The 15,536-nt window shown below is 40.2% G+C and overlaps 1 pseudogene; it reads left to right on the top strand.

The window, feature by feature from the left end:
* Positions 1-15,114, top strand: part of LOC133925405 (uncharacterized) — a 72,669-nt pseudogene extending 57,555 nt beyond the window's left edge.
* Positions 15,115-15,536: the final 422 nt, after the last annotated feature.

The following is a 15,536-nucleotide window of genomic DNA, read 5'->3' as shown; positions in this document are numbered from 1 at the left end:
TATAGGGCTAACTAAACTTTGCTGACTGGCTAAGGAGGATGATGTGGTGTTGACTTGGCATGCTATGCAAGCACCTTCTTGAGTTTAAGAAGGGGTATGCTGAGATCTAGTCTCGACCACCTATGATGGATCAAAAATGCCAGAGGTTGCGCTTCTTGGCTAAGGATACTTCCGGTGACTCTATATAGCGACAACAGCTTGAGTTTCGTCGGAGATGGCGATCGGGCACGTGGCCACTGACATCGATGTTAGGCTTCAGTGGTGTTTTAGCAAAACAAGGGAACCATAACATAGAACGTGCAAAGACTAACTCAAAGGTATGATCGATTTTCGAAAGGGTCATCCAAGGTAGCGGAAAAACAGTGATAAACGCTCACAGCTTTGATCGTGACTGAGTCTAGATGCAATGACGAAGATGCACATTCTCTCAGAGATTGGCTATGAAATTGACAAACTATTTGAACAAAGACATTAATATATCCTGGGAACACAATGCTGTAGACAAGTTTAGGTAGATCATCCCCTGAGAGGAAGAACAATCAGCGGAGATGAGATGAATGGCGGTTATGATATGTTGCGGTTGGAAGTCATGTTCCGGTTGAGTCACTGTACAGCCGATGATAGGCTCCTATTGTCACGTAGAAGACTTCAAGGGACATGTTGTGATGTAGATGGCACATCCATAATGCTTCCGGATTGACGGGGAACACAATAGCAAACTCGATGTGCGTGCAGAACACATCCAAAAATCGCATAGCGGGCATGTCGACCTTGAACCTGGTGATTTGGCTGATCTACTGGATGACTTGATTGGTGAGGGCTTGGGAAACATCATGGGTCATGCATTGGTGAAAGGGTACGGAGGTTTGACCTCTGATCATCCAGGAACATCGATGCCAATCGGTGGCGGTGCAGCTATCTGTGATGGCGACGATCGTGGAGGCATAGATCGGGCTTTGGACAGGGCTAAGGTTTGGCTAGGGACATAGTATGATGGTAAAACAGGGATGAATAAGGATAAGGAGGGGTTATCACCTTGCTTTGACGATCAGAGAAGGTGGATTCACGGAGTTGACGATGTAGCACATCACGGGTGGCAACTATGGCAACACCGGCGAATGACGGCACACGAGCAGGGCACCTGCGGTGGCTAAGGCTTGGAGGCATAGAGGGGAGGACGTTCAACACCTATTTATAGGGCTAGGGGTGATTTTTTGAGGTGGAATCCAAGCCGGACACGAATCGGGTTTGAGTTCAAGTTGGTTAGGATTTCCTTTTTCGTAGCATTCTATTCCAAGGATGATATCTCCACTGTTAGGAGTCCAAATTGGATTTTTTTGGACTCTAAATTATAGCACTCAAAAATATCTACATCTTTGGTACTCATTGGAACTTCTGAAAATGCCATTTTTATTTTGAAAAATGCGTCACAAGATAAACTATTTAAACTGAGACTTATCTATGCAGCACTTATTTCGGGGGCCATAACTCCTAGCTCCATTATCCAAAAGGGGACTTCCATACATTCAAATCAAAGCTCTCGAAGATACCTACAACTTTGGCATTGTTAGGATTTGCATTTGAGACTATCTTGAACTTCAAAACTACATCAGAAGATGACACTATCCAGGACTCCGCGAATATCCATAGATTTTGTAGATCCTTTGTGTTGGGCCTCCTAGATGACTTGTGTGCTAACCAAGAGCTTGGGCTTGGACATGATTGGGTCCAATGGCACCTTAGGCATATCTAGGGTTCTAGAAAAGAAAATTTTACAGAGAAATTTGAATAGGGTTTGAATTTGAATTGAGCTTGTAGTGATTTTGAGAGGAACGAAAAAATGAGGTTGATCAAGAATTGGAGTAGATAAGGAATTTGAATTTGGGTTTGGATAGAATTTGAGAAAGAGGAGAGATTGAATTTAAACAAGGATTTGGATAAGGTTTGAATTAAACTAGAGAAGGATCAAGTATGATCACGGACTCAATAGATTATGAATTCAAAGATTTTGAATTCCAACCATTAAGATCCTTAACTAATTTACTACATAGTTTTGTAAAACCCTTTTCAAAATATTTTTCACTCAAACGACCAAAGAGAAAGAAAAAGAACTCTAAGGCATTTGCCTGGCTCATAGCAAAACTCAGCATGCAATGCACATAAAATAATAACCTATATTGATTGATTGTTTATGAAAATAGGTTTTAAACCTATTCTACTGGTGAAGCTACTTATTAATGTTGGATAAAAAATTAAAAAATTTCAAATTCTAAAAACCAAGTTGTTACACAAACAATCACTTCAAACAGGGGATTATAGGGAAATACCAAATTACCATAACGGGGGATCTTTTCTTCTTTCTCTTCACCCCTACGCCATCTCTCTTGATATCATCAACATTGCACTTGTACCTTGGTGCATTGCAAACGCAACATGCTTCCAAGTCTGCATCGTTGCCGCGAAACAACATGTAGTCATTTCCACATACATGCATTTTCTCTACTTCCAATCCCAACAGGCAGATAACCTGATTGGCATGGTACGTATTTTTGGGCAACATATTGCCCCTTGGAAGCAATTCCCTTAGGAATTCTAACAATTCATTGAAGCCCTTAACGGCCCAACCATTTCTAGCCTTCATTTGCATCAGTATCAGCACCACATGCAACTTGTTGTGCTCATCTTTACAGTTTGAGTAAACTGGTGTTTTAGAGTCCTCTACCACACGCTGGAACTTTTGATGTTGTCTTTCACTAGTGAAGTCCCCCTCCCCACCGTGCAACATTTGCTCTAAGCTGTCTTTATTGTTACCAACAAAAGTGCCCCCTCCATCGTTCTCGACAAAATTATCTTCAAATGCCGACATATCGAAGTCTTCGTTAACCGTCATATCGTTGCTTATGTCTTCTTTGGCTGTTGGTTGCCCTTCATACACAACATCTTCAAGTTCACCATGCTCAGTCCAACAGATATAGCGAACCTTGAAACCCCTGTGAATCAAGTGTGCACGGATCTGCTCTATGTTTGAAAACTACTTCTCATTCTTGCAAACAACACATGGATAGTATATATAGTTATCGACATGCTTTCTTTTTGGCTTATTGTACAGTGCGGCTGCCCTTAGAAAATCCTCAATGCCAACAAAGAACTTTGTCCCTCGATCCTTATACATCCACGACCGGTCCATCTGCAAATCATTATAATTAAACTCATTCAACTTATAATCATTAAACATTTCAAAATTTAGAAAAAAATTCATTGAATTACCTCACATCTTAATTGGTCCCTATGTGAGGGCCCATCTCCTTCCAGTACTTGGGCCGGGTCGGAGGACCCGCCTTCCAAAGGATGTCGTGTCCGATCGCGACCCGTGGGTGGATGTGACATCCCTACAACAGTATTCTATCAATTGTGTTAAATTCACTACGTTGATTAATGAATAGAGGAAATCCACTAGATTATTATTTAAATTCAAGACTTTAAAAATATACGCAAACCACATACTAGAAAATTGGAGCTAGATTTTAGGGGCATTTGCAAATACCTCCCTAATTTTTTATTATTTGCAAGGATGCCACTCGAACGACAGTTCTAGTACTACTTTTGCAATTTTTGAATGGCAATTACGATTCAAGTAGTGGCAAATTTGAAATTATACATAGATTTTAATGTACGCACCCACATCTATTTACATGTGACTATTAATCTACTTCTTAAATCACCTACAATAACAAAATAGCAATCTTTCTCTAATTTATATCACCTAAATTCAAATCTAGAGCAATATAGCAAACAAATACAACTAAGAATCAAATGTAGATCATCTCTATACATCTAACAATGACAAAGTTGCAAACTTTTCCTAAATTAGATCTCAATTGCATTTCTAAATCTATAACCATAGAACAAGCACCAACCATCAACCCTAGAGCAATCTACCAAGTAAATCTATCTAAAAAAAATATAGATCATCTTATTAACCTTAGAGCAGTTAAGTCCTCCAAATCTTGAATCCTCCAACCGTAGAGATAGCAAAAATGGCGATCGACGCTGTTCTGGTGGGCTTGTGGCGGCTTTGGTCGCGTTGGTCGTGCTTGGGGGAGAAGGTGGGCTTTATACTGTAGTGCCCCATCAGTGACGGTTGGTATTTGGAACCAGCACTGATAGAAACTATCAGTGCCGTTCATGATTGGAATAGGCACTGATGTATTATTGCAGGTTCTAGCCACGAACTAGCACTGATAGTGTCTATCAGTACCAGTTCTTAACTCCTCAGTGGTTGTTCGCACGCGGAAGTTTAAGAAACGGCACTTATATGTCAACAATAGTGGCTAATTTTGAACAAGTACTAGTGGGGCACTGCATATGTGGTGTTTTGTAGTAGTATACTCGCCAGATATTGCACACGATGTGCTCGGTATTTGGTGCAGCATCTTTTCGTGTCAACACACTTTTTGGCGACTCCGCTAGGGAAGAAGACTTTCGGCTATCCTCTAGCCAAATTCTAAAGCCCTATTCATGTCTAATTTAGAGATTGACAAAGATAATATCATCATGGCATCCTACGATGAGTTACCTGAAGAAGTGCGTCTAGCGATAGAGGCTGACTTAGAGCAACGTTGGCAATAGCTGCTCTCACTCTACGTAAAGACTCGGCAATTGTGTGAAGCTAGTTCCAATGATGTCTCAAAAATTAGATTATTTTATTTGTCATTGGCTGGGATTGCTTTTACATGGTTTACATCTCTTGTTCCTAATTCTGTACATGTGTGGTCTCAATTAGAAGAAAAGCTTCATGAATATTTTTATAGTGCTGACATTGAATTGAGACTTTCAAATTTAATATCGGTTAAACAAAAATAGAATGAACATGTTGCTAATTATATTAGAAGATTTAGGGATACAAAGAACCAATATCTTAACTTGACACTTTCTGTAAAAGATTTGGCCGAATTGGCTTATTCGAACTTGTTGTCACATCTTAAGGAAAAGCTAGAATGTTATGATTTTCAAGATGTTAGTCAAGTCTTGCAAAAACCTCCAGCACAAGAGAGCTGGGTTAAAGAGTTTAAAAATTCTCAGATGTCAAATTACAAAGTGAAAATTGATCGTTTTAATGTTCACGTGCTCGAGTGTGAGTCCGAGAACTCGAACGATGACGACGTTGATATGTGTGTGGCCGAATGAGCCTGGTCTTCTAAGTCCAAACCATTCATTTGCTCTGCTCTTAAGTCAATGCCTCCTAATAATCAGTAAGAAGGGATTAAATTTACTTTTGATGTAGCAAAGAGCGATAGAATTTTTTATTACTTGCTACAGGAAAAACAGATTAAGTTATCTCATGGTCATGTAATTCCACTGCTAGAGGAGCTAAAGGGATGAGTTTACTGCAAATTGCATAATTCTTATTCTCATGCAACCAATGATTGCAATGTTTTTTGTTGACCGATTTAATCGGCCATCAATGAAGAACGATTGAGATTTGAGAAGATGCGGCTAGACAAACAACCATTCCCAGTTAATGTGGTCAATTTTCAAGATAAGAGCATTCTAATTTGGCCAAATCAAGCCTAATCAACTAAAGGGAAGAATGTAATCATTGGTGAAGAAAGACCTAAGCCTTTGGGGAAAAACAAAATCTTGTTAAGAGAAGTATTACTTGAGAAAACTCACGATAGTAAAGAATCAATCAGGATTGCGGTGCACACTTCAATCACCAGGGGGCATGATCATAATGCTAAGCCAAGGATGATCAAACCAAAAAGCCCGGAGGTTGGCAAGTGGAAGGTCAATGAAGCGAGGAGACTGAAAAGGCTAAGAAGTTCAAGCCCACCCTCGACCAGCTGTTGTCTAAATATGAGAAAGGCAAGGCCGTCCGAGCACATATGAGTCGACCAAGCGGGTTTAAGTGACCACAATCACCTTCAAGGCAGGGAACATGTGATCGTCATTGACAACGGGGAGATTGTGCTACTGAGATATACACACTACTTGGGCAATCGGCGCCATTGCTATGGGCACTCCCTCCTATGCAATTTCCTCCTTGCCTGATGTGGGGTTATGACGGTATGTGGATGTCTTCTCCTCCCATACAATTTCCTCCTTTTTATCTGGGATGGGTGGCGTCGTGAAAGCTGACATTTGATAGAATATAGCGTCCTATCCAAGACCGATTGGAGGATATGAATTGGTCCGGTGATGTTCAATGTGCTAAAGTCATGAAGCAAATATACCGGGCCAAATAGAGCAGTGTTTCTACTCAAAGTTCAGAGTTTAATGCTAATCAAACAAGGACCACTACACTAATGTTATTGAGATTGGCTCAATGAGAGTAGTTGCTCAAGAACATGGCAAAGGACTGATTGTCTTTGATAATAATTTGATCAAGTCAAACATGTACTTACTACTGTCCAAGTTGCTCCAAAGGCTAGTGATTATAAAGCAAGTAGTAGAAAGCCACTTTCTAAGTACCTACAGCCAGGTGGTGTCCCTCAGGCTTGTCCCACACAAAGAAGAGGAGGTTGCAGTAGTTACACAGATAAGAATTGATGGAACAACAAGCCAAAAAGTTATGGGATGCTACTTTCAATGAGGTTAAACCAATGCTAACCCATGAAGAAAATCTGGAAGAGAAAGCAAGGTACTACAACCGTACCGATATCAGCTCTCTCGCCAACAACAACACCAACGCCTATGCAAGACGACAAGGAAAGATGAAGAATTGCTCGATTTTGGTGATTTGTCAGTACACACTAATGACGCTTCAATGACCGAATGTATGGATATCAATATGGTTTTTATGCTATATTTCGAGTTGTGTGCTATATATGAAGGTGAAGTGGCTCAATTGGATTTGGGGCCAAGGGAAGATATTTTGGAGAAGCCAAAGGAGATGGATTAGCACTTGAAGTAGTTATATGTGAAGGGCCATATTAAATGGGAAGCCGATTTCAAGGATGATAGTTGATGGTGGAATTAATGGGAAGCCAATTTCAAGGATGCTAGTTGATGGTGGAGCTGCAGTGAATTTGATGCTATATTCAATTTTCAAGAAGCTTGGCAGAGATGATGATGAATTACTAAAAACTAACTTGGTGCTCAATTGTGGGTGATTCTAGTGAGGCTAAAGGTGTTATTTCTATGGAACATACTATTTGAAGCAAGACATTATCCACTGTCTTCTTCCTCATCGAGCTGCAAGGTAATTATAGTGTTATTCTTGGATGGGATTGGATTCATGCAAATGGTTGTGTTCCCTCTACTTTGCATCAGTTTTTGATTCAATGGGTACATGATGATGTAGAAGTGGTACACGCGGATACTTCAGATTATGTTGCTTTGGCCGATGCTTCAGCTGATTGGAGATATGGCAATGCCAAGTACTTGTCGGGACTTGATCTTTCAGACTTTGACTTTCTTAGTGTCTCTAAAGATGGTCTCGTGGCCATGGTCGTAAAGCCGATTTGCAACAATTGGTTAAATAATGTGGTGTATCAATGAGTAGAGATAGGAATTTAGAATGGCTACAAAAGTGTATGGAACAATATCGTTTAGATAAGAATGATATTTGTGAAGCCATTGAAAACTTAGATGAGTTAGACAAGTTAGACCAAGGTTTCTCGTCGGCTGATCCGTCAGAGGAGTTTGATATAGGTGATGGTATTGTACCAAGACTGATATTTGTAAACAAAAATATGAAATCTGATTACAAAGTAAAAGTAATTGAGTTGCTTAGAGAATACATTGATTGTTTTGCTTGGGAGGATCACGTGATGCCGGCACTTGACCGAGAGTTGGTAGAACATCAGTTGCCCATTAAAACGGGATTTGGACCTTATAAATAGCCACCTATGAGGTTTCATCCTAACATGTATGATCGGATTAAAAAAGAGATAGATCGATTATTGAAAGCTACTTTATTAAGCCATGCAAATATGCGGATTGGATCTCCAATATCGTCTCGGTAAAGAAGAGTAGCAGTAAGTTGCGAATTTACATTGATTTTAGATATTTTATTAGAGCTACTCCTAAAGATGAATATCCTATGTCTAGAGCTGATATGTTAATTAATGATTCTTCAGGACATAGAATAATTAGTTTTCTTGATGGTAGTGCCGGTTATAACCATTTTTTTATGGTCGAAGAAGATATGGCTAAAACGGCTTTTCGTTATCCTGGTTTTGTTGGATTATTTGCATGACATTTGGGTTAAAAAAATCCCAGTGCTACTTATCAAAGGGCTATGAATTTGATTTTTCATGATTTGCTGGTGTTATACTAGAGGTATATATTGATGACATAGTCATTAAATCGGATTGTGATGATTCTCATTTAGCCTATTTGAGGTTAGCCTTTGAAAGAATAAGTCAGTATGGTTTGAAAATGAATCCACTCAAATATGTTTTTAGTGTGTCAGCTAAAAACTTTTTTGGCTTTATAATACATGAGAAAGGTATAGAGATAGATCCTGCTAAAATAGAGAATATACAAAAGGTTCAGACACCTACATATAAAAGAGATATGCAAAAATTCTTGGTTAAGGTAAATTATTTGAGGAGATTTATATCAAATCTATCCGGAAAAGTTAGTGCTTTCACACCCATACTTCGGTTGAAAAATGAGACTGAATTTGCTTGGGGGCAGAACAACAACTTGCCTTTGATGAGATCAAGAAATATTTGTCTACTCCTCTGGTGCTTCGAGCACCTAAAGCTGGATTACCTTTTGGTTGTACATTGCTGTGGAAGAGAACATGGTCGGTGTTGTTTTGACAGAAGAAATTGATGGCAAGGAGTACGCAGTCACCTACTTGAGCCAACAGTCTCTTGAAAGCAAAGACGTGGTATGTGTAGTGAAAATGGCCCTATTAGGCCATGATTGTTATTTTAGTGATTAATGATAATATAGTTAATAGGACTAACATGTTTGTCAAGAATATATGTTAGTAGGTCTTATGGATGTAATACATGATGAAGCCACCACAGCCGGGACAAAGTTGGACTAAATTAAAGAAGTCCCAGGAAGATTTACGTCACCGGATGGTTCGGTGCTCTAGGTGTTGAACTCACTGGAGCATATTTGACAAATGGGAGAGAGGCCTGAAGACCTCACCATAAGGTCCAGTGATCAAAGAAGATACACACCAGAGTATTTTGTCCATAGAAGGTTACAATCATTGAAGTTGAAGATCAAAGCATAGGATGGTTCGATGATCAATGTGTTGCACACATCTGACAATGAATAGAGCAAATGGATAGAAGGAGGTCAACACATTGGAAGGTCTGGTGTATGTGTTGTACACACCAGAGGCTTAAACACTGGACTAATTTACATAGGGTGCCAAGTGTTGAAGAACGAAGTTCAAGGCACCAGATGGTCCGGTGATGGATGTTGTGTGCACCAGAGTATTATTTCCAGAGAGGGTTGCATTGGCTCAATTGGCTAAAGTTAACTCTCCGGATAGTCCGGTGATGAAGTGATATCCACTAGATGCTAAGACCAGAGAAATTTACATAGAAAAGAAGAAAAGGCTCGGATGGCTCTGAATAACTCACTAAATAGTCCGGTGATAAAGATAAAGTATACACCAAAATGTCTGGTGTTCATAGAGGCTTGAGTGGGGTTCCAACGGCTAGTTTGTGAGAGTGTACTCACCGGATGATCTGGTGTAAGTACTATTGTTCTCACCGGATTATCCGGTGTTAACAACTTTTCTGAGCCATTGGATTAACGGCTATTGCGTGGGTTTGAGACTATAAATAGTCCTCCACTCAATCATCGATACCACAGGAAAAAAATCCTTGTGCCGAGTTTACTCTCTCTACCTTATTTATATTTCCGCATTTACATTCTTGAAATTTACCTTCTTAGATAGGTTGCTAGCGCTTTGATCAGTAGAGTAGACACACTAGATAAACCTAGAGCACATCTAGATAGAATTTGATATAGGTTTATCTTATGTTATTTTTGGAGCCAAAATAGTTCTTAAGTGTCCTAATTCACCCCTCCCCCCTTCTTAGGATGTCACCGATCTCTTTAGTATGTCTTCGTAATAGCATAATAGCACAAAGTTAAGGTATTACTTGTTATCTAGTACTTGCATAATAGCATGTCAAGCCGATGTTGTTAAATATATGTTGCAAAGACCTATTTTAAGTGGTCGACTTGGTAAGTGGGCCTATGCACTACTTATAGAATACGATTTGGCTGATGAGTCTTTGAAATCTATAAAAGGCCAGATTGTGGCTAATTTTATTGTTGACCATTAGATTAATGATAAGCATGATTTAGAAGTCAGTTATATATCTATTAAATCATGGAAGCTTTATTTTGATGGTTCGACTTGCTGGGTAGGACAAGGTGTTGGTCTTGTTTTTGTTTCACCTAGAGGTGCTATTTTGAAAGATCTTGTTGTTTGGAGTATTTTTGTGCTAATAACCAAACCGAATATGAAGCTCTCTTGTTAGGATTAGAAAGTTTGAGTTGCATAGGTGCAAAGAATATAGAAACTTTTGGTGATTTGTTGCTAGTTGTGTACCAAGTTTCTGGTAATTATCGATGTTTTGACGAATCACTAAACAACAAGGATCCAATCAGAAGTATTGATAGAAAGATTTGACGACAAGGCTTCAAATTTGTATTGTTGAATGGTGATATATAACGCTGAGTTGTAGATGGTTTGCTTCTCAAGTGCTTGGATTCAGATCAAGCAAGAATTGCTATGGGCGAGGTACATGAAGGCATATGTGCCGCACATCAATCCGCATGCAAAATTGTAGGACCGAGAATGGTGACTAGATGGGGTTGAATAGGCATCTCACAAATTTCTTTGATGGCCTTTTCCTGTTTTAGTCACCCAACACACCTCAAAACTACGCAGAAGCAAAAACTGGAGAGAAACTGGTCTATTTTAGTCACCCAATGCACCTCAAAACTAAGCGAAAGTAAAAACTAGAGAGAGACAAGTTGCTATGAAACACTTTAAGCATGGCTCTCATGGGTGCAAATGAACTCTAGGTTCCATTGGCACATATCCCATGAGCCGTTGCCACAGAAAGATAGCAACTTGAAGAAAGAAACATTTTCTCCAAACAAAACATCACCGTAAGAAAAAGTTCTCTGAGTTGATGATCTAGAGGCAAGTGAATTAAAGCCCCACTTGTATACGTCTGTATGTGAATTTTATGCCTCTAGCAATAAGAAGAACAACTTCCAAAGGTGGAAAAATATCAGCTCATCAACCAGAATGAAAATCACAACCAAAAAGAAAAAACTCGCAACAAAGCAAGGGAGCTAATAGAAGGAAACTAGAAGGAGATATGCACTTCATTTCTTACAAAGGTCAGCCCTCTTTTCGGCAGATTACAAGGTATTTTCCTTACAAAAAGCTCTCATCTATTACAAATGCTAAGCTTTCCTCTCTCCTTTCCTCTAAAACCCTAGCATACAAACTTAGGTGGCTGGCTCTCACCTCCCACACAGCCTTACCCCTCTATTTATAGGCCTAGGGAGGTAGTTTAGCTCTTAAGCTTCCTTGTTCCTAAAATAAGTATCTCGATGTTGATGCATGCACTCTGTCATAAATAAACCAAGGCATATTTTAACTTGGTTTCTCAAAAATGAAGTGGTTATTGAAAAGAGTTAGATTCTATTGGCCAACTATGCTTAAAGATTGCTTCATGTATTATAAGGAATGAAAGGCATGCCAAAAGTTTGGTGATATTCAATTAGTTCTTGCTGCTCCGTTGCATTCTATTATTAAACCATGGCCGTTTCAAGGATGGGGCTTGGATTTCATTGGTCAAATACATCCTCCATCGTCTAAAGGTCAACGTTTTATTTTGGTGACTACTGATTATTTCACCAAGTGGGCTGAAGCTGTTCCTCTCAAGAATATGACACACAAGGAGATGATCGGTTTTATATTGTAGCATGTTGTTCATAGATTATGCATTCTGCAAATTTTAACTACGGATTAAGGTACTTCATTAATGTCATATCAGGTATGTGAAATTACCGAGTCATTGAAAATTAAGCTTCTCAATTCATCTCTATATTATGCCCAAACCAATGGTCAAGCCGAGTCTAGTAATAAAATGTTGATTTAAGCTTATCAAGAAGAAAATAGAAGAATATCCTAAAAGATGGCATGAAGTTCTATTGGAGGCTTTATATGCATATTTTATTTCTAGACATGGTGCCACTAAAGTAACGTCGTATGAACTTGTTTATGGACAAGAGGTTGTACTACCTATGAAGTAAACCTTAGTGCTTTGAGGTTGTCCGAAAAGAATAACCTATCGGTTGTGGATTTTATTATGATCTAATGATAGATAGGATTGATGAAGTGATAGAGGAAATATTACAGGCTTTGAGAGAAATTCAGAAGGACAAATTAAGAGTAGACAAAGCTTACAATAAGAAGGTAAAAGCAAAGTCATTTCAAATTAGGAATCTTGTCTGGAAGACTATCGGCCAATTGGATAAAAAGACAATAAGTTTAGCAAGTGGTCTCCGAGCTAGGAAGGACCATACTGAGTTGTAAGTATCGCCCCTAGAAATTCTTATTTATTAGAAACTTTGCAAGGGGAGAAAATGCATAGAGCTATTAAGGATCGATACTTGAAGAAATACTATCCTAGTGTATGGTAAGATGCTTATAGCAGGTGTGATGTAGAGTTATATGGTTGATGTTTTGTTTGTCATCGCCCTAAGAAGCACCTAAGGCTAGTGTCCTGATCATCATCCTAAAAAGGTAAGAGGAGAGGTAACACATTGTTTATATTGGATCTATCATGTAATTATTTTTTGGTAAGCAAGCTTTACCAAAAATCGGGGGGGGGGGGGGGGGCGTGTGTTGATGACAAGATTTGGCATGTATGGTGGTCTCCAACAAAGTTATCCTCGACTAGGCAATCTTCAAGCAGATAGCCTCTGGCTAAAGTGACTCTGGAAAAGGTGGTCTTTGGTTAAGGTGGTCTCCGGCTAAGGTGGTCTCCGGTCAAGGTGGTCTTTGACTAAGGTGGTCACCGACTAGGTGATCGCTTTAAGCACATGGTCTCAGAGGAGGTGGTCGGAAGCAAGACTGGTCAAATTTGAGCACATAGTCCAAGGAGCTAGTCTAGTTTGAGAAGGACTGGTCGGATGCAAGTAGGTGGTCAAGTTGGAGCACGTTGATCTCCGAGCAAGTTGGTCGAACTTCGAGTGCATTGGAGTCTGAGCACGTTGATCTCTGAGCAGGTTGGTTGAACTTCGAGCACATTGGAGTCCGATCACATTGAACCCTGAGTAGGCTAGTCGAACTTCAAGCACATTGGAATTCGAGCATGTTGGTCTCTCAGCAGGTGGAAGAACTTGTCAAGTTTGAGCACGAGGATTCTGAGTAGGTGGTCGGATCAAGTGATGATTGGTCGAATTTTGAGTACATGGTTGGACCGAGCAGTCGATACGAGAGCAGGTGTTTGGGTTGAGCAGGTAGTTGAGTCCAAGAAGACCGAACTACAGTTAATGATACTCGGGTAGATATATGGGAGTTAATGTGGTCGAATAGGAAAGATATGTTAGTTTTAGAAAGTTTGGAGATCAGATGGCATAACTGAATCATATTTGTAAGTCTTATTCAGTTTAAATTAGGAGTCCTAATCTCTTACGGCTAAGACATGCTGCCCTATAAATATGATAGGGTCCTGGCCAATTGAGATCATAATCCAATAAATCAAACATAATTTACATTACCTTTCGTTTTTCTGTTTTGCCTAGTTCGTCCCGTTCTCTTTTCCAAAATATATTGCTACCTATTCTTGATCTCGACGATCATGGACAAGCCGTCGGTCATCTGCGCTCCAATGGGGTCCCTCTCGAACGTGGGTGACGACGAAGATCCAAAGATGTAGTGCCACAACCAGGATATACCGAGTGTTGCTTGCCAGATATTACACACGAGGTACTCAGTATTTGGCACAGCATCTTTTAGCGTCAACACCCATTTAGTTATTTGTTTCATATTGCTGATGGCACCAACCAACTAAGACATCCATGCAGGACAGCAATGTGATTGTCCTTGCTAACCTCAAACCAAGGAACATGCGTGGCATCAAGTCAAATGGCATGCTTATGGCTGCTTCTGATGCTTCCCACGAGAATGTCGAGCTGCTAACCCCTCCGGAAGGTTTTGTTCCTGTTGAAAGGGCGGTATGGTTTGGCTCAGAAAACGACAAGGATCGCCAACCGGACCCTGCATTACCAAATCATGTATCACTGTTGTCTAGCTTTTGCATGATTGTTGTTTAACACTTGTACAAGTTATGCATATTTTATTGCACTTGATATCCCATACGCTTTCTTGTGCATTATTGTACTGTGCCATGTCGTTAGATTACAAAAGTCTGATGTTAGTATGTTACTCATGCACTTCCAAACAAGTTTCCAGCTATTGTGAGGATCAATGCCATTAACTTCATGTGCAAGAAGGGTATATAGATTATGAAACATTTAGAGGTGTATCATATTGGGAGGTCAGCTGGCAAACATAGTTATGTTATGGTCTAAGTTCCACTTGATATATTGATAACAAAAAACTAACATACGAAAGTGACTGAAGCTTGAATGATATTCGATTTGTTTCAGAATGTAAGATTTTTGTGTAAACCTAGTGTGCAGAAATAAGAAAAGAAGGAAATATTTCTTCCAAAATTTCTAGCAGTTTGCACTATTTGCCCTATATTGACGACTGAGTTGTTTTTGTAAGGCACTTCAGAGAATATGTGATGACATATTATCGTCTTATTATGGATGTGAAACAAGTTTATATTCGAAAACTTAATATGGTTCTAGTGCAGGGCACCACTGTTAATTTCTCTAATCCAAGCAATTTAAACATAAAACAAAGTTCACCATGCCGAACATATACTAAAAATTAGAGGTACTACTGATGAAGCTATTTGGAACGATGTAGCTAATGCATCATTCTACTTTTCACAGGTCCAAAAGAAAAGGCTTTGGGAAGCTGTTCAGCCTCATCTTAGAACAACAGAAAACTGCATAGCGGTTCTTGGTGAGCATCCAATGCGAACCTCAGCAGGCACGGTGTTGGGGGTCGTTATCAAGGACCCCTAATAGTTTCTTGGCTTAATCAGCCCTGTCTTCTAAAGGCTCGATCTCTTGAAGCCTCCGCCTTCTAAAGCTCCGGCCTTCCGGAGCCCTACCTCCCGAAGGCTCAGCCCCCCAAAGGCTCGGTCTCCCAAAACCTCCGCATTCTGGAGCCCCAGCCTTCCGGAGCCCTGCCTCCCGAAGGCTCGGTCTCCGAGGCCTCGGCCTCCCGAAGCCCCGGCCTTCCAGAGTCCCGCCTCCCAGAGGATCAGCCTTCCAAAGGCTCGGTCTCCCAAGGCCTCGGCCTCCCGCTGCTTGGGCCGGCTTCCCGGAGGCTACTGGGTGAGGCATCAGGCCTCATGAAAGATCTGCCAAAAGGGAAGCACCGGTCGTACTTTGCCTGCGAGGAGGTGGTCGGCATTAAATACCTAGGCTAGTGGACGCCACTC

This window comes from Phragmites australis, chromosome 7 (assembly GCF_958298935.1).
Source record: "Phragmites australis chromosome 7, lpPhrAust1.1, whole genome shotgun sequence".
In the NCBI taxonomy this organism is placed as follows: Eukaryota; Viridiplantae; Streptophyta; class Magnoliopsida; order Poales; family Poaceae; genus Phragmites; species Phragmites australis.
The sequence above is the reverse complement of the archived record's forward strand: the minus strand, read 5'-3'. Positions and strand labels throughout refer to the sequence as shown.